General features: G+C 49.2%; 14 non-coding genes across 14 annotated transcripts; all 14 read left to right on the top strand.

Moving 5' to 3' along the window:
• The first annotated feature begins 1,590 nt into the window (after positions 1 to 1,590).
• TRNAK-UUU (transfer RNA lysine (anticodon UUU)) lies at positions 1,591 to 1,663 on the top strand. The gene has a single exon. It is a non-coding gene; the product is annotated as a tRNA-Lys (tRNA).
• A 687-nt stretch (positions 1,664 to 2,350) lies between these two features.
• TRNAK-UUU (transfer RNA lysine (anticodon UUU)) lies at positions 2,351 to 2,423 on the top strand. Its single transcript has one exon. It is a non-coding gene; the product is annotated as a tRNA-Lys (tRNA).
• A 687-nt stretch (positions 2,424 to 3,110) lies between these two features.
• Positions 3,111 to 3,183, top strand: TRNAK-UUU (transfer RNA lysine (anticodon UUU)). Its single transcript has one exon. It is a non-coding gene; the product is annotated as a tRNA-Lys (tRNA).
• A 687-nt stretch (positions 3,184 to 3,870) lies between these two features.
• Positions 3,871 to 3,943, top strand: TRNAK-UUU (transfer RNA lysine (anticodon UUU)). Its single transcript has one exon. It is a non-coding gene; the product is annotated as a tRNA-Lys (tRNA).
• Positions 3,944 to 4,630: 687 nt separating this feature from the next.
• Positions 4,631 to 4,703, top strand: TRNAK-UUU (transfer RNA lysine (anticodon UUU)). The gene has a single exon. It is a non-coding gene; the product is annotated as a tRNA-Lys (tRNA).
• A 687-nt stretch (positions 4,704 to 5,390) lies between these two features.
• On the top strand, positions 5,391 to 5,463 carry TRNAK-UUU (transfer RNA lysine (anticodon UUU)). The gene has a single exon. It is a non-coding gene; the product is annotated as a tRNA-Lys (tRNA).
• Positions 5,464 to 6,150: 687 nt separating this feature from the next.
• Positions 6,151 to 6,223, top strand: TRNAK-UUU (transfer RNA lysine (anticodon UUU)). Its single transcript has one exon. It is a non-coding gene; the product is annotated as a tRNA-Lys (tRNA).
• Positions 6,224 to 6,910: 687 nt separating this feature from the next.
• Positions 6,911 to 6,983, top strand: TRNAK-UUU (transfer RNA lysine (anticodon UUU)). Its single transcript has one exon. It is a non-coding gene; the product is annotated as a tRNA-Lys (tRNA).
• Positions 6,984 to 7,670: 687 nt separating this feature from the next.
• TRNAK-UUU (transfer RNA lysine (anticodon UUU)) lies at positions 7,671 to 7,743 on the top strand. Its single transcript has one exon. It is a non-coding gene; the product is annotated as a tRNA-Lys (tRNA).
• Positions 7,744 to 8,430: 687 nt separating this feature from the next.
• Positions 8,431 to 8,503, top strand: TRNAK-UUU (transfer RNA lysine (anticodon UUU)). Its single transcript has one exon. It is a non-coding gene; the product is annotated as a tRNA-Lys (tRNA).
• Positions 8,504 to 9,190: 687 nt separating this feature from the next.
• On the top strand, positions 9,191 to 9,263 carry TRNAK-UUU (transfer RNA lysine (anticodon UUU)). Its single transcript has one exon. It is a non-coding gene; the product is annotated as a tRNA-Lys (tRNA).
• A 9,188-nt stretch (positions 9,264 to 18,451) lies between these two features.
• Positions 18,452 to 18,524, top strand: TRNAK-UUU (transfer RNA lysine (anticodon UUU)). The gene has a single exon. It is a non-coding gene; the product is annotated as a tRNA-Lys (tRNA).
• A 1,447-nt stretch (positions 18,525 to 19,971) lies between these two features.
• TRNAK-UUU (transfer RNA lysine (anticodon UUU)) lies at positions 19,972 to 20,044 on the top strand. The gene has a single exon. It is a non-coding gene; the product is annotated as a tRNA-Lys (tRNA).
• Positions 20,045 to 23,011: 2,967 nt separating this feature from the next.
• On the top strand, positions 23,012 to 23,084 carry TRNAK-UUU (transfer RNA lysine (anticodon UUU)). Its single transcript has one exon. It is a non-coding gene; the product is annotated as a tRNA-Lys (tRNA).
• The last annotated feature ends 188 nt before the right edge of the window (positions 23,085 to 23,272 follow it).

The following is a 23,272-nucleotide window of genomic DNA, read 5'->3' on the forward strand; positions in this document are numbered from 1 at the left end:
TGCTCTTTTTCCACCATAGATGTCAAGATTCAAACAGCTTTGGACTCTTCTGGTGGTGGATTTTTCAGAGCCCGGATAGCTCAGTCGGTAGAGCATGAGACTTTTAATCTGATGGTCCAGGGTTCAAGTCCCTGTTCGGGCGCTTTGAGGTCCTTGAGCTTCTGATTGGGCAGTCTTTATGCACATCTGCCAGGAACGCTCACTGGACCAGAGAGATGAAATGTCCTAGGGGAAGGGAAGCCAACCTCCCCCCTCGAGGCTCTTGGAATCTGCACCAGAAATAAAGGTGGCTGAAGGTGATTGTTTGACCAACTGTTTCCTGCCATAGAACCTTGTCTGTGGTAGCTTACCTGGGCTCCCGTAAACAATCTGCGACTGGCACACGCTGCTTGATCTTCTCTTGCCTATAATCCAGAGTGGATTCTACCTTATTTTTTGGCCTGCGTTTCCTCTGCTGGACCTGGCATCATGAGGCTAAAGGGGAACTTCATTTGTAACCCAGTCACTGATTAAGAATACTGGAAGTGTCTTGGTCCAGGACTTAAGGAAGCCGTTCGGGCAGTGTCTTTTTGCAAGGCCCTTGTTTCCGGTGAAAGAGCATTGGCCTGTAGGTAAAAGTAAGCCAGAAACTGGACTGGACCCTATCTGCATGCTTACAGGTTAGATTCTCCCTTTTATCTTCAACCTGTCCTAGAAAATGAAACGGGAGAGGACGATTGGCCAGCCTGGGCAAGCCAAATACTTGTGCTTTCAGGCTGAATGCTCTTTTTCCACCATAGATGTCAAGATTCAAACAGCTTTGGACTCTTCTGGTGGGGGATTTTTCAGAGCCCGGATAGCTCAGTCGGTAGAGCATCAGACTTTTAATCTGAGGGTCCACGGTTCAAGTCCCTGTTCGGGGCGCTTTGAGGTCCTTGAGCTTCTGATTGGGCAGTCTTTATGCACATCTGCCAGGAACGCTCACTGGACCAGAGAGATGAAATGTCCTAGGGGACGGGAAGCCAACCTCCCCCCTCGAGGCTCTTGGAATCTGCACCAGAAATAAAGGTGGCTGAAGGTGATTGTTTGACCAACTGTTTCCTGCCATAGAACCTTGTCTGTGGTAGCTTACCTGGGCTCCCGTAAACAATCTGCGACTGGCACACGCTGCTTGATCTTCTCTTGCCTATAATCCAGAGTGGATTCTACCTTATTTTTTGGCCTGCGTTTCCTCTGCTGGACCTGGCATCATGAGGCTAAAGGGGAACTTCATTTGTAACCCAGTCACTGATTAAGAATACTGGAAGTGTCTTGGTCCAGGACTTAAGGAAGCCGTTCGGGCAGTGTCTTTTTGCAAGGCCCTTGTTTCCGGTGAAAGAGCATTGGCCTGTAGGTAAAAGTAAGCCAGAAACTGGACTGGACCCTATCTGCATGCTTACAGGTTAGATTCTCCCTTTTATCTTCAACCTGTCCTAGAAAATGAAACGGGAAAGGACGATTGGCCAGCCTGGGCAAGCCAAATACTTGTGCTTTCAGGCTGAATGCTCTTTTTCCACCATAGATGTCAAGATTCAAACAGCTTTGGACTCTTCTGGTGGTGGATTTTTCAGAGCCCGGATAGCTCAGTCGGTAGAGCATCAGACTTTTAATCTGAGGGTCCAGGGTTCAAGTCCCTGTTCGGGCGCTTTGAGGTCCTTGAGCTTCTGATTGGGCAGTCTTTATGCACATCTGCCAGGAACGCTCACTGGACCAGAGAGATGAAATGTCCTAGGGGAAGGGAAGCCAACCTCCCCTCTCGAGGCTCTTGGAATCTGCACCAGAAATAAAGGTGGCTGAAGGTGATTGTTTGACCAACTGTTTCCTGCCATAGAACCTTGTCTGTGGTAGCTTACCTGGGCTCCCGTAAACAATCTGCGACTGGCACACGCTGCTTGATCTTCTCTTGCCTATAATCCAGAGTGGATTCTACCTTATTTTTTGGCCTGCGTTTCCTCTGCTGGACCTGGCATCATGAGGCTAAAGGGGAACTTCATTTGTAACCCAGTCACTGATTAAGAATACTGGAAGTGTCTTGGTCCAGGACTTAAGGAAGCCGTTCGGGCAGTGTCTTTTTGCAAGGCCCTTGTTTCCGGTGAAAGAGCATTGGCCTGTAGGTAAAAGTAAGCCAGAAACTGGACTGGACCCTATCTGCATGCTTACAGGTTAGATTCTCCCTTTTATCTTCAACCTGTCCTAGAAAATGAAACGGGAAAGGACGATTGGCCAGCCTGGGCAAGCCAAATACTTGTGCTTTCAGGCTGAATGCTCTTTTTCCACCATAGATGTCAAGATTCAAACAGCTTTGGACTCTTCTGGTGGTGGATTTTTCAGAGCCCGGATAGCTCAGTCGGTAGAGCATCAGACTTTTAATCTGAGGGTCCAGGGTTCAAGTCCCTGTTCGGGCGCTTTGAGGTCCTTGAGCTTCTGATTGGGCAGTCTTTATGCACATCTGCCAGGAACGCTCACTGGACCAGAGAGATGAAATGTCCTAGGGGACGGGAAGCCAACCTCCCCCCTCGAGGCTCTTGGAATCTGCACCAGAAATAAAGGTGGCTGAAGGTGATTGTTTGACCAACTGTTTCCTGCCATAGAACCTTGTCTGTGGTAGCTTACCTGGGCTCCCGTAAACAATCTGCGACTGGCACACGCTGCTTGATCTTCTCTTGCCTATAATCCAGAGTGGATTCTACATTATTTTTTGGCCTGCGTTTCCTCTGCTGGACCTGGCATCATGAGGCTAAAGGGGAACTTCATTTGTAACCCAGTCACTGATTAAGAATACTGGAAGTGTCTTGGTCCAGGACTTAAGGAAGCCGTTCGGGCAGTGTCTTTTTGCAAGGCCCTTGTTTCCGGTGAAAGAGCATTGGCCTGTAGGTAAAAGTAAGCCAGAAACTGGACTGGACCCTATCTGCATGCTTACAGGTTAGATTCTCCCTTTTATCTTCAACCTGTCCTAGAAAATGAAACGGGAAAGGACGATTGGCCAGCCTGGGCAAGCCAAATACTTGTGCTTTCAGGCTGAATGCTCTTTTTCCACCATAGATGTCAAGATTCAAACAGCTTTGGACTCTTCTGGTGGGGGATTTTTCAGAGCCCGGATAGCTCAGTCGGTAGAGCATCAGACTTTTAATCTGAGGGTCCAGGGTTCAAGTCCCTGTTCGGGCGCTTTGAGGTCCTTGAGCTTCTGATTGGGCAGTCTTTATGCACATCTGCCAGGAACGCTCACTGGACCAGAGAGATGAAATGTCCTAGGGGAAGGGAAGCCAACCTCCCCCCTCGAGGCTCTTGGAATCTGCACCAGAAATAAAGGTGGCTGAAGGTGATTGTTTGACCAACTGTTTCCTGCCATAGAACCTTGTCTGTGGTAGCTTACCTGGGCTCCCGTAAACAATCTGCGACTGGCACACGCTGCTTGATCTTCTCTTGCCTATAATCCAGAGTGGATTCTACCTTATTTTTTGGCCTGCGTTTCCTCTGCTGGACCTGGCATCATGAGGCTAAAGGGGAACTTCATTTGTAACCCAGTCACTGATTAAGAATACTGGAAGTGTCTTGGTCCAGGACTTAAGGAAGCCGTTCGGGCAGTGTCTTTTTGCAAGGCCCTTGTTTCCGGTGAAAGAGCATTGGCCTGTAGGTAAAAGTAAGCCAGAAACTGGACTGGACCCTATCTGCATGCTTACAGGTTAGATTCTCCCTTTTATCTTCAACCTGTCCTAGAAAATGAAACGGGAAAGGACGATTGGCCAGCCTGGGCAAGCCAAATACTTGTGCTTTCAGGCTGAATGCTCTTTTTCCACCATAGATGTCAAGATTCAAACAGCTTTGGACTCTTCTGGTGGTGGATTTTTCAGAGCCCGGATAGCTCAGTCGGTAGAGCATCAGACTTTTAATCTGAGGGTCCAGGGTTCAAGTCCCTGTTCGGGCGCTTTGAGGTCCTTGAGCTTCTGATTGGGCAGTCTTTATGCACATCTGCCAGGAACGCTCACTGGACCAGAGAGATGAAATGTCCTAGGGGAAGGGAAGCCAACCTCCCCCCTCGAGGCTCTTGGAATCTGCACCAGAAATAAAGGTGGCTGAAGGTGATTGTTTGACCAACTGTTTCCTGCCATAGAACCTTGTCTGTGGTAGCTTACCTGGGCTCCCGTAAACAATCTGCGACTGGCACACGCTGCTTGATCTTCTCTTGCCTATAATCCAGAGTGGATTCTACCTTATTTTTTGGCCTGCGTTTCCTCTGCTGGACCTGGCATCATGAGGCTAAAGGGGAACTTCATTTGTAACCCAGTCACTGATTAAGAATACTGGAAGTGTCTTGGTCCAGGACTTAAGGAAGCCGTTCGGGCAGTGTCTTTTTGCAAGGCCCTTGTTTCCGGTGAAAGAGCATTGGCCTGTAGGTAAAAGTAAGCCAGAAACTGGACTGGACCCTATCTGCATGCTTACAGGTTAGATTCTCCCTTTTATCTTCAACCTGTCCTAGAAAATGAAACGGGAAAGGACGATTGGCCAGCCTGGGCAAGCCAAATACTTGTGCTTTCAGGCTGAATGCTCTTTTTCCACCATAGATGTCAAGATTCAAACAGCTTTGGACTCTTCTGGTGGTGGATTTTTCAGAGCCCGGATAGCTCAGTCGGTAGAGCATCAGACTTTTAATCTGAGGGTCCAGGGTTCAAGTCCCTGTTCGGGCGCTTTGAGGTCCTTGAGCTTCTGATTGGGCAGTCTTTATGCACATCTGCCAGGAACGCTCACTGGACCAGAGAGATGAAATGTCCTAGGGGACGGGAAGCCAACCTCCCCCCTCGAGGCTCTTGGAATCTGCACCAGAAATAAAGGTGGCTGAAGGTGATTGTTTGACCAACTGTTTCCTGCCATAGAACCTTGTCTGTGGTAGCTTACCTGGGCTCCCGTAAACAATCTGCGACTGGCACACGCTGCTTGATCTTCTCTTGCCTATAATCCAGAGTGGATTCTACATTATTTTTTGGCCTGCGTTTCCTCTGCTGGACCTGGCATCATGAGGCTAAAGGGGAACTTCATTTGTAACCCAGTCACTGATTAAGAATACTGGAAGTGTCTTGGTCCAGGACTTAAGGAAGCCGTTCGGGCAGTGTCTTTTTGCAAGGCCCTTGTTTCCGGTGAAAGAGCATTGGCCTGTAGGTAAAAGTAAGCCAGAAACTGGACTGGACCCTATCTGCATGCTTACAGGTTAGATTCTCCCTTTTATCTTCAACCTGTCCTAGAAAATGAAACGGGAAAGGACGATTGGCCAGCCTGGGCAAGCCAAATACTTGTGCTTTCAGGCTGAATGCTCTTTTTCCACCATAGATGTCAAGATTCAAACAGCTTTGGACTCTTCTGGTGGGGGATTTTTCAGAGCCCGGATAGCTCAGTCGGTAGAGCATCAGACTTTTAATCTGAGGGTCCAGGGTTCAAGTCCCTGTTCGGGCGCTTTGAGGTCCTTGAGCTTCTGATTGGGCAGTCTTTATGCACATCTGCCAGGAACGCTCACTGGACCAGAGAGATGAAATGTCCTAGGGGAAGGGAAGCCAACCTCCCCCCTCGAGGCTCTTGGAATCTGCACCAGAAATAAAGGTGGCTGAAGGTGATTGTTTGACCAACTGTTTCCTGCCATAGAACCTTGTCTGTGGTAGCTTACCTGGGCTCCCGTAAACAATCTGCGACTGGCACACGCTGCTTGATCTTCTCTTGCCTATAATCCAGAGTGGATTCTACCTTATTTTTTGGCCTGCGTTTCCTCTGCTGGACCTGGCATCATGAGGCTAAAGGGGAACTTCATTTGTAACCCAGTCACTGATTAAGAATACTGGAAGTGTCTTGGTCCAGGACTTAAGGAAGCCGTTCGGGCAGTGTCTTTTTGCAAGGCCCTTGTTTCCGGTGAAAGAGCATTGGCCTGTAGGTAAAAGTAAGCCAGAAACTGGACTGGACCCTATCTGCATGCTTACAGGTTAGATTCTCCCTTTTATCTTCAACCTGTCCTAGAAAATGAAACGGGAAAGGACGATTGGCCAGCCTGGGCAAGCCAAATACTTGTGCTTTCAGGCTGAATGCTCTTTTTCCACCATAGATGTCAAGATTCAAACAGCTTTGGACTCTTCTGGTGGTGGATTTTTCAGAGCCCGGATAGCTCAGTCGGTAGAGCATCAGACTTTTAATCTGAGGGTCCAGGGTTCAAGTCCCTGTTCGGGCGCTTTGAGGTCCTTGAGCTTCTGATTGGGCAGTCTTTATGCACATCTGCCAGGAACGCTCACTGGACCAGAGAGATGAAATGTCCTAGGGGAAGGGAAGCCAACCTCCCCCCTCGAGGCTCTTGGAATCTGCACCAGAAATAAAGGTGGCTGAAGGTGATTGTTTGACCAACTGTTTCCTGCCATAGAACCTTGTCTGTGGTAGCTTACCTGGGCTCCCGTAAACAATCTGCGACTGGCACACGCTGCTTGATCTTCTCTTGCCTATAATCCAGAGTGGATTCTACCTTATTTTTTGGCCTGCGTTTCCTCTGCTGGACCTGGCATCATGAGGCTAAAGGGGAACTTCATTTGTAACCCAGTCACTGATTAAGAATACTGGAAGTGTCTTGGTCCAGGACTTAAGGAAGCCGTTCGGGCAGTGTCTTTTTGCAAGGCCCTTGTTTCCGGTGAAAGAGCATTGGCCTGTAGGTAAAAGTAAGCCAGAAACTGGACTGGACCCTATCTGCATGCTTACAGGTTAGATTCTCCCTTTTATCTTCAACCTGTCCTAGAAAATGAAACGGGAAAGGACGATTGGCCAGCCTGGGCAAGCCAAATACTTGTGCTTTCAGGCTGAATGCTCTTTTTCCACCATAGATGTCAAGATTCAAACAGCTTTGGACTCTTCTGGTGGTGGATTTTTCAGAGCCCGGATAGCTCAGTCGGTAGAGCATCAGACTTTTAATCTGAGGGTCCAGGGTTCAAGTCCCTGTTCGGGCGCTTTGAGGTCCTTGAGCTTCTGATTGGGCAGTCTTTATGCACATCTGCCAGGAACGCTCACTGGACCAGAGAGATGAAATGTCCTAGGGGACGGGAAGCCAACCTCCCCCCTCGAGGCTCTTGGAATCTGCACCAGAAATAAAGGTGGCTGAAGGTGATTGTTTGACCAACTGTTTCCTGCCATAGAACCTTGTCTGTGGTAGCTTACCTGGGCTCCCGTAAACAATCTGCGACTGGCACACGCTGCTTGATCTTCTCTTGCCTATAATCCAGAGTGGATTCTACATTATTTTTTGGCCTGCGTTTCCTCTGCTGGACCTGGCATCATGAGGCTAAAGGGGAACTTCATTTGTAACCCAGTCACTGATTAAGAATACTGGAAGTGTCTTGGTCCAGGACTTAAGGAAGCCGTTCGGGCAGTGTCTTTTTGCAAGGCCCTTGTTTCCGGTGAAAGAGCATTGGCCTGTAGGTAAAAGTAAGCCAGAAACTGGACTGGACCCTATCTGCATGCTTACAGGTTAGATTCTCCCTTTTATCTTCAACCTGTCCTAGAAAATGAAACGGGAAAGGACGATTGGCCAGCCTGGGCAAGCCAAATACTTGTGCTTTCAGGCTGAATGCTCTTTTTCCACCATAGATGTCAAGATTCAAACAGCTTTGGACTCTTCTGGTGGTGGATTTTTCAGAGCCCGGATAGCTCAGTCGGTAGAGCATCAGACTTTTAATCTGAGGGTCCAGGGTTCAAGTCCCTGTTCGGGCGCTTTGAGGTCCTTGAGCTTCTGATTGGGCAGTCTTTATGCACATCTGCCAGGAACGCTCACTGGACCAGAGAGATGAAATGTCCTAGGGGAAGGGAAGCCAACCTCCCCCCTCGAGGCTCTTGGAATCTGCACCAGAAATAAAGGTGGCTGAAGGTGATTGTTTGACCAACTGTTTCCTGCCATAGAACCTTGTCTGTGGTAGCTTACCTGGGCTCCCGTAAACAATCTGCGACTGGCACACGCTGCTTGATCTTCTCTTGCCTATAATCCAGAGTGGATTCTACCTTATTTTTTGGCCTGCGTTTCCTCTGCTGGACCTGGCATCATGAGGCTAAAGGGGAACTTCATTTGTAACCCAGTCACTGATTAAGAATACTGGAAGTGTCTTGGTCCAGGACTTAAGGAAGCCGTTCGGGCAGTGTCTTTTTGCAAGGCCCTTGTTTCCGGTGAAAGAGCATTGGCCTGTAGGTAAAAGTAAGCCAGAAACTGGACTGGACCCTATCTGCATGCTTACAGGTTAGATTCTCCCTTTTATCTTCAACCTGTCCTAGAAAATGAAACGGGAAAGGACGATTGGCCAGCCTGGGCAAGCCAAATACTTGTGCTTTCAGGCTGAATGCTCTTTTTCCACCATAGATGTCAAAATTCAAACAGCTTTGGACTCTTCTGGTGGTGGATTTTTCAGAGCCCGGATAGCTCAGTCGGTAGAGCATCAGACTTTTAATCTGAGGGTCCAGGGTTCAAGTCCCTGTTCGGGCGCTTTGAGGTCCTTGAGCTTCTGATTGGGCAGTCTTTATGCACATCTGCCAGGAACGCTCACTGGACCAGAGAGATGAAATGTCCTAGGGGAAGGGAAGCCAACCTCCCCCCTCGAGGCTCTTGGAATCTGCACCAGAAATAAAGGTGGCTGAAGGTGATTGTTTGACCAACTGTTTCCTGCCATAGAACCTTGTCTGTGGTAGCTTACCTGGGCTCCCGTAAACAATCTGCGACTGGCACACGCTGCTTGATCTTCTCTTGCCTATAATCCAGAGTGGATTCTACATTATTTTTTGGCCTGCGTTTCCTCTGCTGGACCTGGCATCATGAGGCTAAAGGGGAACTTCATTTGTAACCCAGTCACTGATTAAGAATACTGGAAGTGTCTTGGTCCAGGACTTAAGGAAGCCGTTCGGGCAGTGTCTTTTTGCAAGGCCCTTGTTTCCGGTGAAAGAGCATTGGCCTGTAGGTAAAAGTAAGCCAGAAACTGGACTGGACCCTATCTGCATGCTTACAGGTTAGATTCTCCCTTTTATCTTCAACCTGTCCTAGAAAATGAAACGGGAAAGGACGATTGGCCAGCCTGGGCAAGCCAAATACTTGTGCTTTCAGGCTGAATGCTCTTTTTCCACCATAGATGTCAAGATTCAAACAGCTTTGGACTCTTCTGGTGGTGGATTTTTCAGAGCCCGGATAGCTCAGTCGGTAGAGCATCAGACTTTTAATCTGAGGGTCCAGGGTTCAAGTCCCTGTTCGGGCGCATTGAGGTCCTTGAGCTTCTGATTGGGCAGTCTTTATGCACATCTGCCAGGAACGCTCACTGGACCAGAGAGATGAAATGTCCTAGGGGAAGGGAAGCCAACCTCCCCCCTCGAGGCTCTTGGAATCTGCACCAGAAATAAAGGTGGCTGAAGGTGATTGTTTGACCAACTGTTTCCTGCCATAGAACCTTGTCTGTGGTAGTGTAGCGGTCAGAGGTATAGGAGACCGCAATGCAGGTTTCAAGTACGGGACAGCAGACAAGGAGGCTGAAACAAAAACCGGCTTTATTAAACAGTGAGATATAATGGCCGGAGGAGGAGGATAACAGTATTAACAATTCACAGTAGTTTACAGTAAGGCTAACTGGAATGTGGTACACAAAATGGCTTTCCCGCCAACACATGCACAGTGATACAGGCTACCCTCTTCTAATATGTCCTGCCTGATTCCCGCTTATCGGGACACGTTTCTACAACGTACTATCTCAGTAGGGACTGTACTATTCCCTATCACAATCCAGCACCGGTGCTCACTCACAGTTTGTTAGACAGCTGGAGGGTCCCTTGTCTTGGCCTCCTTCATGAGGCAGGTGAAGTCCAGTTCCTAGTGCTGCAGCTTGCCCGTCTGGGACGGATGGATGAACACAGATGCGGCCCAAAATCACCACAGCTCTCTCTCTCTGCCCGAGATGCCCGATCTTTAGCTGGATACTGCGACTCTTTATCCACACAAAGTCTCCCTCTCCTCAGGGCAGACTTGACTTTTCCTCAGCTCCGCACAGGAATCCCTCAGCTGCCCACACACTCCTCACAGTTCTCTCTCACTGCCACTTCCTGTTTCCTCTCCTCTGAAGGGTCGGCAGCAACAGTGACATCTTGTGGCTAAACTGGAAATAGCAGGCTGTATATATTATAGATGGAACACAGTGCAATATAGTTCAGTAATCCTAGGGGCTGACCCCTACATGCCTCCCCGCTTAAAGGTGGCCGTCCTCGGCCTTGCTATATAGTCCATGGGGAAGAAAAGGGTTAAATCAATCTTTAACGGCAGCACAACATTGTTCATAATACATACAGTTAGACCAAATAAACTGATCAGCATTGTACCTGTTTGGTGGAACCCCTGCAGTAGACCTACTAGATCTCCGAAGGTCTTGTCTTTCTGTTAGGACTTGTCCTTCCTCCCTTGGAGCTGGTACTGGTTCTATAACAGGGGCTTCATCACGTGCAGAGTCAGGAACAATCCACCAGTCTTCAATATTATTCCCATCGGAAATGACAAATTCTGAGGAAGGGGCAGGGAGTGGTGTCCTCTGTGCAGGTATCCGATCTTCTGACCGACATGGCCGTAGCATATTCCTATGTAGAACCCTTGAAGCCGACTCCCCATTCTCAACACGAACTTCGTAAACTGGACCATTGGGATACACTCTCTTGATCACTTTGTACGGCTGTACCTCCCAACGCTCACTCAACTTGCCTCTGGGCCGTTTCTCTCGAACCAGCACCCGGTCTCCAGGTTGCAACGGAATCTCTTGGATGGGAGGACGGTCAGTATAAGTCTTTTCTTGCAATCTCTGGCCTACTAACCGGCAGATGGTCTGGAGTCGCTTGCGGTGTTCTTTCACCCATGAGGTGGTTGATCGCTCTATCACATCTTCTGGCTGTTCCAAATTCAATTCGACAATTTCTCGTCCGGCTCTACCGAACAGTAGCATGTATGGGGTATAGCCGGTGGTAGTGTGGACACGATTATTGTAGGCCCAGACTAATTCAGGCAGATAGTCTGGCCAGTGTGTCTTTTTGTCCTCCTCTAAGGTCCTCAGCATCTGAAGCAGAGTCCGATTAAAGCGCTCACAGGCCCCATTCCCTTGGGGATGATATGGAGTTGTCCTGGATTTTCCAATGCCATACAGTCGGTGTAACTCCTCCATCACTTTCCCTTGAAAGCATGCTCCTTGATCTGAGTGAATCCGTTTCGGGCATCCATAGACCCGGATGAAATCTTGACAGATGGCCCGAGCTGCAGACTCAGCCGTCTGGTCCCGAGTTGGAGTGACCACTGCAAACTTGGAGAAGTGGTCAATCATGACCAGGCAGTATTGTGGGCCTCTGGCTGACTGTCCCACGAGGAGATAATCTATCAGCAATACCTCCAGCGGTTCCTTGGTCTGTATGGGCTGTATGGGTGCCCTCTGCTCTGTGCTTTTAGTAAGCTCACACACTCTACACTGTCGGCAGACTTCTTCAACTACGACCTCCAGTCGTGGACAATACACATAACGCTGCAGCCACTGGTAAGTTTTGACTGGCCCGAAATGAGCTCCAAATTCATGAGCTTCCCTGGCTATCTCTAGTGCCAGACTCCTTGGTATGACAACCTGCCATCTTGCCTCCAGATCGGCAGGCTGCTGCCACTTGCGGTATAGAACAGCTCCATGAACCTCTAGTCTGTCCCATTGATGTAGAATTGACTTCATCTCAGCATCAAGATCAGCCCTTTCCTCTCTGTCTGGTTTCCTTTGCCGAGCCACCCAACCTTTTATCTGTCACAGTCCAATGTCTTCATCTTGTATTCGCCCCCATTCCTCATTAGTTCTTGCTAATGCCTTAGGCAGGGACCGGGCCTCCCCGCTTGTCTGTGCTGCGACTGCTGGAGGTGTAAACTTGCGGAAGTCTGGAATTTCATCCTCTTCCTTTTGTTCATCAAGCTCTCCCAATGGAGTTTCAAAAGTAACCCTCGACAGACCATCAGCATTGGTATTCTCTGTAGCAGAGCGATAGCGAATTGAGAAGTCATACTTTGCAAGGCGAGCTGCCCAACGTTGCTCCAGGGCTCCCAGTCTAGCAGTATCCAGATGGGCCAGGGGATTGTTATCAGTCCGTACAAAGATTTTAGCCCCTGTAAGGTAACCGGCAAACTTCTCTGTCATGGCCCACACCAGGGCAAGGAGCTCTAGCCGGAAGGAACTATAGTTATGAGGGTTTCGCTCCGTATCCCGCAGGGACCTACTGGCATAGGCAATCACTCTTTCGTGTCCGTCCTGCATCTGTGACAACACTGCCCCGAGTCCGTAGAGACTACCGTCAGTAGATAAGAAGAATGGTTTGTCAAAATCAGCATAAGCCAAGATGGGGGCCGATGTCAGAGCCTCTTTCAAGGTCAGGAAGGCCTCCTCTTGCTTCTGTCCCCAGGGAACACTTTGACTCTTGGATTGCCCAGCAGTTCCTCTCAAAATCTCATTCAGAGGGCCCGCTATCTTTGCATAGTCTTTGATGAACCGCCGGTAGTAACCAGTCAGACCAAGGAAGGCCTTCAACTCACGCAGCGTTCTAGGCTCCGGCCATTGTTGAATGGCAGCCACTTTATTTTGGGATGGCAGCACCCCGTCTTTGGACACCGTATGGCCTAAGTACTCGATCTCCTTCTTGAAGAGATGACACTTCTTTGGCTTTATCTTCAGGCCATGGGCCCGCAGTCGCTCAAGTACCTGTCCTAATCGGGCCAAGTGTTCTTCAAAAGTAGCAGAGTACACTATAATATCATCCAAGTATATCAGGGTAGCTTCAAAATTTAGATCTCCCAGACATTTTTCCATCAGCCTCTGAAAGGTTCCTGGGGCATTAGACAGCCCAAATGGCATCCTATTAAATTCAAACAGACCCATGGGAAGTATGAATGCTGTCTTTTCCTTGTCTTGTTCAGCCACCGGTACCTGCCAGTATCCACTTGCTAAATCCAAGGTGGAGAAGTATTTAGCCCGCCCTAGGGCTGTTAGGGACTCTTCGATGCGAGGCAGAGGATATGAGTCCCGCACTGTGCACGCATTCAATCTCCGGTAATCCACACAAAATCGAATGGTGCCATCCTTCTTCTTGACAAGCACCACTGGGGCTGCCCAGGGACTTTGACTACCCCGAACCACTCCTGAATCGATCATCTGTTTCAGCAATGTCTTCACCTCTTGATACAACTTGGGTGGAATCTGTCGATATCTCTCTCGGCTTGGGGGAGTGTCCCCCGTCGGTATCTCATGTGTGATAGCATCTGTGCAACCAAAGTCATTGGCATTGCGGGCAAACGCAGCTTGATTCTCCCACAGCATGGTTTCAACTGCTCGTAAATGATCCGGACTTAGAGCTTTCACATCTATCTCCATTTGTTCCAAGATGACTGTCCCATTCCATTCTGGGGTCGGTGCCTCTGCAGGCTTTGCAGTAACTGCCAAGGTCCAAGCAGAATTGCCTATCGGAGCTAGAGTCACTTCTCCCTGACTCAGCACTTCTCCCCGATGTAGGTACACGCGAGCCAGTTCCACTCCTGGCACCAGAGAGACTTCCCGTTGTCCAACGTTTACAGCTCTTATGGGTACTCGTCCATTTTGGACTACTGCCAGTGTCCGGGCCACTAGGACATCCTGACCTAACTCTCCCAGGCCTTCAGGCTCAATGATCACCTCCATACCTTCAAGGTTGCGGGAGGTTCCCACGGGCAAAGTCAGTATAGTCTCCCGATCAGGAGGGAGGGTAAGGGTAGCCCTTCCCGGCACTCGAATATTTCCTACAGACTGATGTACTGGGACACTCTTCTGTGTCCCACAAAACCGGATTAACCGTTGAAATGCCTTTTGCGTTGGTTTGTGTGGAGTGGCATTCTTCCAATAGCCCGGCCCCCTTTTAGTGAACATAATTTGATCCAACTCTCGCAGGATATTCATGCCCATTATCACCGGTACATCTTCTTTGAAGGTTTCAGGGACCAGCAGGATACCTTTTTTTCCAACTTCCTGTCCACACAGACGTACATTCATCCATACGACACCTGTGACAGGGATTTGTTGCTGGTTAGCTGCTGTGACCCGGATCAATGTCCCCTGTTCTGGCTTGGCCAGTGCTTGAAAGTAACGGTTGAAATATGACTCAGGCATGGTCGTTACCTGTGATCCGGTGTCCACTAAACAGTTGACTGGAATGCCTTCAAACTCGGCTCTTATGGTGGGACATCCTGCAACCAGGTGTTCGGAGCTGTGCTGAGTGGCCTGACACTCTACTTCCCCCGCAGTGTGCCTCATTACTGCGGGGGCCTGAAGTTTAACGCCGGCTCTGGGCGTCTAGGCAGGTCCCTCCGGCATTCTCTAGCGAAGTGTCCTTTTTCTCCACACCGCCAGCACTGAGCCTCTCTGCGTTGTTCTCTCTGTCTGTGTGCGGGAGGCGCCCGTAGGCCTGGACTGGCCGAGCTCACTGGAGGATATTGAGGGACTCGGTAGGTGGGAATACGTGGGTAAGGATGCTCTGGTGCAGGAACCATCGAGGCAGTCTGATAAGGTTGTTGTTGCCCCAGATATGCAACCTCAGGGGGGTAGCTCAAATCCATCCGTCTCTCTATTTGCGTCAACTTCTCATGCATGAGACCCAGGGAGCTTTGTAGGTCCTGCACCACTCTAACCAGGACCTCTTCATTCTTCGCAACCCCGAGGGAGGCGGTCTGGGTCCGTATCACTCCAGAGGCATAAATTTCTTCTTTACTTCGCTCCACGGCCTCAGCCAATATTTGCCGAAAATTCAGTGTAGGGTCCACTCTGACTCGTTCCCGTAGGGCTTGTCTCAGGTGAGAGCTGTAGAGTCCCAGGATCAATTGTTCCCTCAGTATCCGGTCTGCGGATCCCATGGCGGTTATCCCGTCTGCCTCTTTTTTCTGTATCTCAGCCAGTACTTCCTGTAGAGCCGTTGCATATTGTGAGACCCCTTCATTTTCCTGCTGTACCCGGTAGAAGAACTTTGCCCGGAGGTGGCCCGCACTAGCTGTTTCACCGTATATTTCTTCTAGAAAGCGCACAATCTCTTTCAAGGTACTGCGCGTAGCTTCCGGTTGTAAGCAAACAGTTTTCCGCGCTTCACCCTCCAGGGCAGCCAAAGCAATTTCCACCTGTAGCTCTGGGCTGACATTGTAAATTCTAGCAACGCTCTGTAATCTCGTCACCCAGTCTGACAGTGACATGTTCTGGCCATCAAATTTTGGCAACAAGTTAAAAAGCATGCCCATAGGGAGGGTCCTTGTAGGGGTTCCACCATTACCTAAGGCATTCACATCAACATCAGGTACGTTGCCTTCAGCCGCCTCCATCTCTGTAACCGTATCCTGTTCGTGACGCCACTTGTAGCGGTCAGAGGTATAGGAGACCGCAATGCAGGTTTCAAGTACGGGACAGCAGACAAGGAGGCTGAAACAAAAACCGGCTTTATTAAACAGTGAGATATAATGGCCGGAGGAGGAGGATAACAGTATTAACAATTCACAGTAGTTTACAGTAAGGCTAACTGGAATGTGGTACACAAAATGGCTTTCCCGCCAACACATGCACAGTGATACAGGCTACCCTCTTCTAATATGTCCTGCCTGATTCCCGCTTATCGGGACACGTTTCTACCTGGGCTCCCGTAAACAATCTGCGACTGGCACACGCTGCTTGATCTTCTCTTGCCTATAATCCAGAGTGGATTCTACCTTATTTTTTGGCCTGCGTTTCCTCTGCTGGACCTGGCATCATGAGGCTAAAGGGGAACTTCATTTGTAACCCAGTCACTGATTAAGAATACTGGAAGTGTCTTGGTCCAGGACTTAAGGAAGCCGTTCGGGCAGTGTCTTTTTGCAAGGCCCTTGTTTCCGGTGAAAGAGCATTGGCCTGTAGGTAAAAGTAAGCCAGAAACTGGACTGGACCCTATCTGCATGCTTACAGGTTAGATTCTCCCTTTTATCTTCAACCTGTCCTAGAAAATGAAACGGGAAAGGACGATTGGCCAGCCTGGGCAAGCCAAATACTTGTGCTTTCAGGCTGAATGCTCTTTTTCCACCATAGATGTCAAGATTCAAACAGCTTTGGACTCTTCTGGTGGTGGATTTTTCAGAGCCCGGATAGCTCAGTCAGTAGAGCATCAGACTTTTAATCTGAGGGTCCAGGGTTCAAGTCCCTGTTCGGGCGCTTTGAGGTCCTTGAGCTTCTGATTGGGCAGTCTTTATGCACATCTGCCAGGAACGCTCACTGGACCAGAGAGATGAAATGTCCTAGGGGAAGGGAAGCCAACCTCCCCCCTCGAGGCTCTTGGAATCTGCACCAGAAATAAAGGTGGCTGAAGGTGATTGTTTGACCAACTGTTTCCTGCCATAGAACCTTGTCTGTGGTAGCTTACCTGGGCTCCCGTAAACAATCTGCGACTGGCACACGCTGCTTGATCTTCTCTTGCCTATAATCCAGAGTGGATTCTACCTTATTTTTTGGCCTGCGTTTCCTCTGCTGGACCTGGCATCATGAGGCTAAAGGGGAACTTCATTTGTAACCCAGTCACTGATTAAGAATACTGGAAGTGTCTTGGTCCAGGACTTAAGGAAGCCGTTCGGGCAGTGTCTTTTTGCAAGGCCCTTGTTTCCGGTGAAAGAACATTGGCCTGTAGGTAAAAGTAAGCCAGAAACTGGACTGGACCCTATCTGCATGCTTACAGGTTAGATTCTCCCTTTTATCTTCAACCTGTCCTAGAAAATGAAACGGGAGAGGACGATTGGCCAGCCTGGGCAAGCCAAATACTTGTGCTTTCAGGCTGAATGCTCTTTTTCCACCATAGATGTCAAGATTCAAACAGCTTTGGACTCTTCTGGTGGTGGATTTTTCAGAGCCCAGATAGCTCAGTCGGTAGAGCATCAGACTTTTAATCTGAGGGTCCAGGGTTCAAGTCCCTGTTCGGGCGCTTTGAGGTCCTTGAGCTTCTGATTGGGCAGTCTTTATGAACATCTGCCAGGAACGCTCACTGGACCAGAGAGATGAAATGTCCTAGGGGACGGGAAGCCAACCTCCCCCCTCGAGGCTCTTGGAATCTGCACCAGAAATAAAGGTGGCTGAAGGTGATTGTTTGACCAACTGTTTCCTGCCATAGAACCTTGTCTGTGGTAGCTTACCTGGGCTCCCGTAAACAATCTGCGACTGGCACACGCTGCTTGATCTTCTCTTGCCTATAATCCAGAGTGGATTCTACCTTATTTTTTGGCCTGCGTTTCCTCTGCTGGACCTGGCATCATGAGGCTAAAGGGGAACTTCATTTGTAACCCAGTCACTGATTAAGAATACTGGAAGTGTCTTGGTCCAGGACTTAAGGAAGCCGTTCGGGCAGTGTCTTTTTGCAAGGCCCTTGTTTCCGGTGAAAGAACATTGGCCTGTAGGTAAAAGTAAGCCAGAAACTGGACTGGACCCTATCTGCATGCTTACAGGTTAGATTCTCCCTTTTATCTTCAACCTGTCCTAGAAAATGAAACGGGAGAGGACGATTGGCCAGCCTGGGCAAGCCAAATACTTGTGCTTTCAGGCTGAATGCTCTTTTTCCACCATAGATGTCAAGATTCAAACAGCTTTGGACTCTTCTGGTGGTGGATTTTTCAGAGCCCAGATAGCTCAGTCGGTAGAGCATCAGACTTTTAATCTGAGGGTCCAGGGTTCAAGTCCCTGTTCGGGCGCTTTGAGGTCCTTGAGCTTCTGATTGGGCAGTCTTTATGAACATCTGCCAGGAACGCTCACTGGACCAGAGAGATGAAATGTCCTAGGGGACGGGAAGCCAACCTCCCCCCTCGAGGCTCTTGGAATCTGCACCAGAAATAAAGGTGGCTGAAGGTGATTGTTTGACCAACTGTTTCCTGCCATAGAACCTTGTCTGTGGTAGCTTACCTGGGCTCCCGTAAACAATCTGCGACTGGCACACGCTGCTTGATCTTCTCTTGCCTATAATCCAGAGTGGATTCTACCTTATTTTTTGGCCTGCGTTTCCTCTGCTGGACCTGGCATCATGAGGCTAAAGGGGAACTTCATTTGTAACCCAGTCACTGATTAAGAATACTGGAAGTGTCTTGGTCCAGGACTTAAGGAAGCCGTTCGGGCAGTGTCTTTTTGCAAGGCCCTTGTTTCCGGTGAAAGAGCATTGGCCTGTAGGTAAAAGTAAGCCAGAAACTGGACTGGACCCTATCTGCATGCTTACAGGTTAGATTCTCCCTTTTATCTTCAACCTGTCCTAGAAAATGAAACGGGAAAGGACGATTGGCCAGCCTGGGCAAGCCAAATACTTGTGCTTTCAGGCTGAATGCTCTTTTTCCACCATAGATGTCAAGATTCAAACAGCTTTGGACTCTTCTGGTGGTGGATTTTTCAGAGCCCGGATAGCTCAGTCGGTAGAGCATCAGACTTTTAATCTGAGGGTCCAGGGTTCAAGTCCCTGTTCGGGCGCTTTGAGGTCCTTGAGCTTCTGATTGGGCAGTCTTTATGCACATCTGCCAGGAACGCTCACTGGACCAGAGAGATGAAATGTCCTAGGGGAAGGGAAGCCAACCTCCCCCCTCGAGGCTCTTGGAATCTGCACCAGAAATAAAGGTGGCTGAAGGTGATTGTTTGACCAACTGTTTCCTGCCATAGAACCTTGTCTGTGGTAGCTTACCTGGGCTCCCGTAAACAATCTGCGACTGGCACACGCTGCTTGATCTTCTCTTGCCTATAATCCAGAGTGGATTCTACCTTATTTTTTGGCCTGCGTTTCCTCTGCTGGACCTGGCATCATGAGGCTAAAGGGGAACTTCATTTGTAACCCAGTCACTGATTAAGAATACTGGAAGTGTCTTGGTCCAGGACTTAAGGAAGCCGTTCGGGCAGTGTCTTTTTGCAAGGCCCTTGTTTCCGGTGAAAGAACATTGGCCTGTAGGTAAAAGTAAGCCAGAAACTGGACTGGACCCTATCTGCATGCTTACAGGTTAGATTCTCCCTTTTATCTTCAACCTGTCCTAGAAAATGAAACGGGAGAGGACGATTGGCCAGCCTGGGCAAGCCAAATACTTGTGCTTTCAGGCTGAATGCTCTTTTTCCACCATAGATGTCAAGATTCAAACAGCTTTGGACTCTTCTGGTGGTGGATTTTTCAGAGCCCAGATAGCTCAGTCGGTAGAGCATCAGACTTTTAATCTGAGGGTCCAGGGTTCAAGTCCCTGTTCGGGCGCTTTGAGGTCCTTGAGCTTCTGATTGGGCAGTCTTTATGAACATCTGCCAGGAACGCTCACTGGACCAGAGAGATGAAATGTCCTAGGGGACGGGAAGCCAACCTCCCCCCTCGAGGCTCTTGGAATCTGCACCAGAAATAAAGGTGGCTGAAGGTGATTGTTTGACCAACTGTTTCCTGCCATAGAACCTTGTCTGTGGTAGCTTACCTGGGCTCCCGTAAACAATCTGCGACTGGCACACGCTGCTTGATCTTCTCTTGCCTATAATCCAGAGTGGATTCTACCTTATTTTTTGGCCTGCGTTTCCTCTGCTGGACCTGGCATCATGAGGCTAAAGGGGAACTTCATTTGTAACCCAGTCACTGATTAAGAATACTGGAAGTGTCTTGGTCCAGGACTTAAGGAAGCCGTTCGGGCAGTGTCTTTTTGCAAGGCCCTTGTTTCCGGTGAAAGAACATTGGCCTGTAGGTAAAAGTAAGCCAGAAACTGGACTGGACCCTATCTGCATGCTTACAGGTTAGATTCTCCCTTTTATCTTCAACCTGTCCTAGAAAATGAAACGGGAGAGGACGATTGGCCAGCCTGGGCAAGCCAAATACTTGTGCTTTCAGGCTGAATGCTCTTTTTCCACCATAGATGTCAAGATTCAAACAGCTTTGGACTCTTCTGGTGGCGGATTTTTCAGAGCCCGGATAGCTCAGTCGGTAGAGCATCAGACTTTTAATCTGAGGGTCCAGGGTTCAAGTCCCTGTTCGGGCGCTTTGAGGTCCTTGAGCTTCTGATTGGGCAGTCTTTATGCACATCTGCCAGGAACGCTCACTGGACCAGAGAGATGAAATGTCCTAGGGGAAGGGAAGCCAACCTCCCCCCTCGAGGCTCTTGGAATCTGCACCAGAAATAAAGGTGGCTGAAGGTGATTGTTTGACCAACTGTTTCCTGCCATAGAACCTTGTCTGTGGTAGCTTACCTGGGCTCCCGTAAACAATCTGCGACTGGCACACGCTGCTTGATCTTCTCTTGCCTATAATCCAGAGTGGATTCTACCTTATTTTTTGGCCTGCGTTTCCTCTGCTGGACCTGGCATCATGAGGCTAAAGGGGAACTTCATTTGTAACCCAGTCACTGATTAAGAATACTGGAAGTGTCTTGGTCCAGGACTTAAGGAAGCCGTTCGGGCAGTGTCTTTTTGCAAGGCCCTTGTTTCCGGTGAAAGAACATTGGCCTGTAGGTAAAAGTAAGCCAGAAACTGGACTGGACCCTATCTGCATGCTTACAGGTTAGATTCTCCCTTTTATCTTCAACCTGTCCTAGAAAATGAAACGGGAGAGGACGATTGGCCAGCCTGGGCAAGCCAAATACTTGTGCTTTCAGGCTGAATGCTCTTTTTCCACCATAGATGTCAAGATTCAAACAGCTTTGGACTCTTCTGGTGGCGGATTTTTCAGAGCCCAGATAGCTCAGTCGGTAGAGCATCAGACTTTTAATCTGAGGGTCCAGGGTTCAAGTCCCTGTTCGGGCGCTTTGAGGTCCTTGAGCTTCTGATTGGGCAGTCTTTATGAACATCTGCCAGGAACGCTCACTGGACCAGAGAGATGAAATGTCCTAGGGGACGGGAAGCCAACCTCCCCCCTCGAGGCTCTTGGAATCTGCACCAGAAATAAAGGTGGCTGAAGGTGATTGTTTGACCAACTGTTTCCTGCCATAGAACCTTGTCTGTGGTAGCTTACCTGGGCTCCCGTAAACAATCTGCGACTGGCACACGCTGCTTGATCTTCTCTTGCCTATAATCCAGAGTGGATTCTACCTTATTTTTTGGCCTGCGTTTCCTCTGCTGGACCTGGCATCATGAGGCTAAAGGGGAACTTCATTTGTAACCCAGTCACTGATTAAGAATACTGGAAGTGTCTTGGTCCAGGACTTAAGGAAGCCGTTCGGGCAGTGTCTTTTTGCAAGGCCCTTGTTTCCGGTGAAAGAACATTGGCCTGTAGGTAAAAGTAAGCCAGAAACTGGACTGGACCCTATCTGCATGCTTACAGGTTAGATTCTCCCTTTTATCTTCAACCTGTCCTAGAAAATGAAACGGGAGAGGACGATTGGCCAGCCTGGGCAAGCCAAATACTTGTGCTTTCAGGCTGAATGCTCTTTTTCCACCATAGATGTCAAGATTCAAACAGCTTTGGACTCTTCTGGTGGTGGATTTTTCAGAGCCCAGATAGCTCAGTCGGTAGAGCATCAGACTTTTAATCTGAGGGTCCAGGGTTCAAGTCCCTGTTCGGGCGCTTTGAGGTCCTTGAGCTTCTGATTGGGCAGTCTTTATGAACATCTGCCAGGAACGCTCACTGGACCAGAGAGATGAAATGTCCTAGGGGACGGGAAGCCAACCTCCCCCCTCGAGGCTCTTGGAATCTGCACCAGAAATAAAGGTGGCTGAAGGTGATTGTTTGACCAACTGTTTCCTGCCATAGAACCTTGTCTGTGGTAGCTTACCTGGGCTCCCGTAAACAATCTGCGACTGGCACACGCTGCTTGATCTTCTCTTGCCTATAATCCAGAGTGGATTCTACCTTATTTTTTGGCCTGCGTTTCCTCTGCTGGACCTGGCATCATGAGGCTAAAGGGGAACTTCATTTGTAACCCAGTCACTGATTAAGAATACTGGAAGTGTCTTGATCCAGGACTTAAGGAAGCCGTTCGGGCAGTGTCTTTTTGCAAGGCCCTTGTTTCCGGTGAAAGAGCATTGGCCTGTAGGTAAAAGTAAGCCAGAAACTGGACTGGACCCTATCTGCATGCTTACAGGTTAGATTCTCCCTTTTATCTTCAACCTGTCCTAGAAAATGAAACGGGAAAGGACGATTGGCCAGCCTGGGCAAGCCAAATACTTGTGCTTTCAGGCTGAATGCTCTTTTTCCACCATAGATGTCAAGATTCAAACAGCTTTGGACTCTTCTGGTGGTGGATTTTTCAGAGCCCGGATAGCTCAGTCGGTAGAGCATGAGACTTTTAATCTGAGGGTCCAGGGTTCAAGTCCCTGTTCGGGCGCTTTGAGGTCCTTGAGCTTCTGATTGGGCAGTCTTTATGCACATCTGCCAGGAACGCTCACTGGACCAGAGAGATGAAATGTCCTAGGGGAAGGGAAGCCAACCTCCCCCCTCGAGGCTCTTGGAATCTGCACCAGAAATAAAGGTGGCTGAAGGTGATTGTTTGACCAACTGTTTCCTGCCATAGAACCTTGTCTGTGGTAGCTTACCTGGGCTCCCGTAAACAATCTGCGACTGGCACACGCTGCTTGATCTTCTCTTGCCTATAATCCAGAGTGGATTCTACCTTATTTTTTGGCCTGCGTTTCCTCTGCTGGACCTGGCATCATGAGGCTAAAGGGGAACTTCATTTGTAACCCAGTCACTGATTAAGAATACTGGAAGTGTCTTGGTCCAGGACTTAAGGAAGCCGTTCGGGCAGTGTCTTTTTGCAAGGCCCTTGTTTCCGGTGAAAGAGCATTGGCCTGTAGGTAAAAGTAAGCCAGAAACTGGACTGGACCCTATCTGCATGCTTACAGGTTAGATTCTCCCTTTTATCTTCAACCTGTCCTAGAAAATGAAACGGGAGAGGACGATTGGCCAGCCTGGGCAAGCCAAATACTTGTGCTTTCAGGCTGAATGCTCTTTTTCCACCATAGATGTCAAGATTCAAACAGCTTTGGACTCTTCTGGTGGGGGATTTTTCAGAGCCCGGATAGCTCAGTCGGTAGAGCATCAGACTTTTAATCTGAGGGTCCAGGGTTCAAGTCCCTGTTCGGGCGCTTTGAGGTCCTTGAGCTTCTGATTGGGCAGTCTTTATGCACATCTGCCAGGAACGCTCACTGGACCAGAGAGATGAAATGTCCTAGGGGACGGGAAGCCAACCTCCCCCCTCGAGGCTCTTGGAATCTGCACCAGAAATAAAGGTGGCTGAAGGTGATTGTTTGACCAACTGTTTCCTGCCATAGAA

Source organism: Lithobates pipiens, unplaced genomic scaffold (assembly GCF_037356315.1).
Source record: "Lithobates pipiens isolate NorthernLeopardFrog02 unplaced genomic scaffold, aLitPip1_a1.2 Scaffold_8, whole genome shotgun sequence".
In the NCBI taxonomy this organism is placed as follows: Eukaryota; Metazoa; Chordata; class Amphibia; order Anura; family Ranidae; genus Lithobates; species Lithobates pipiens.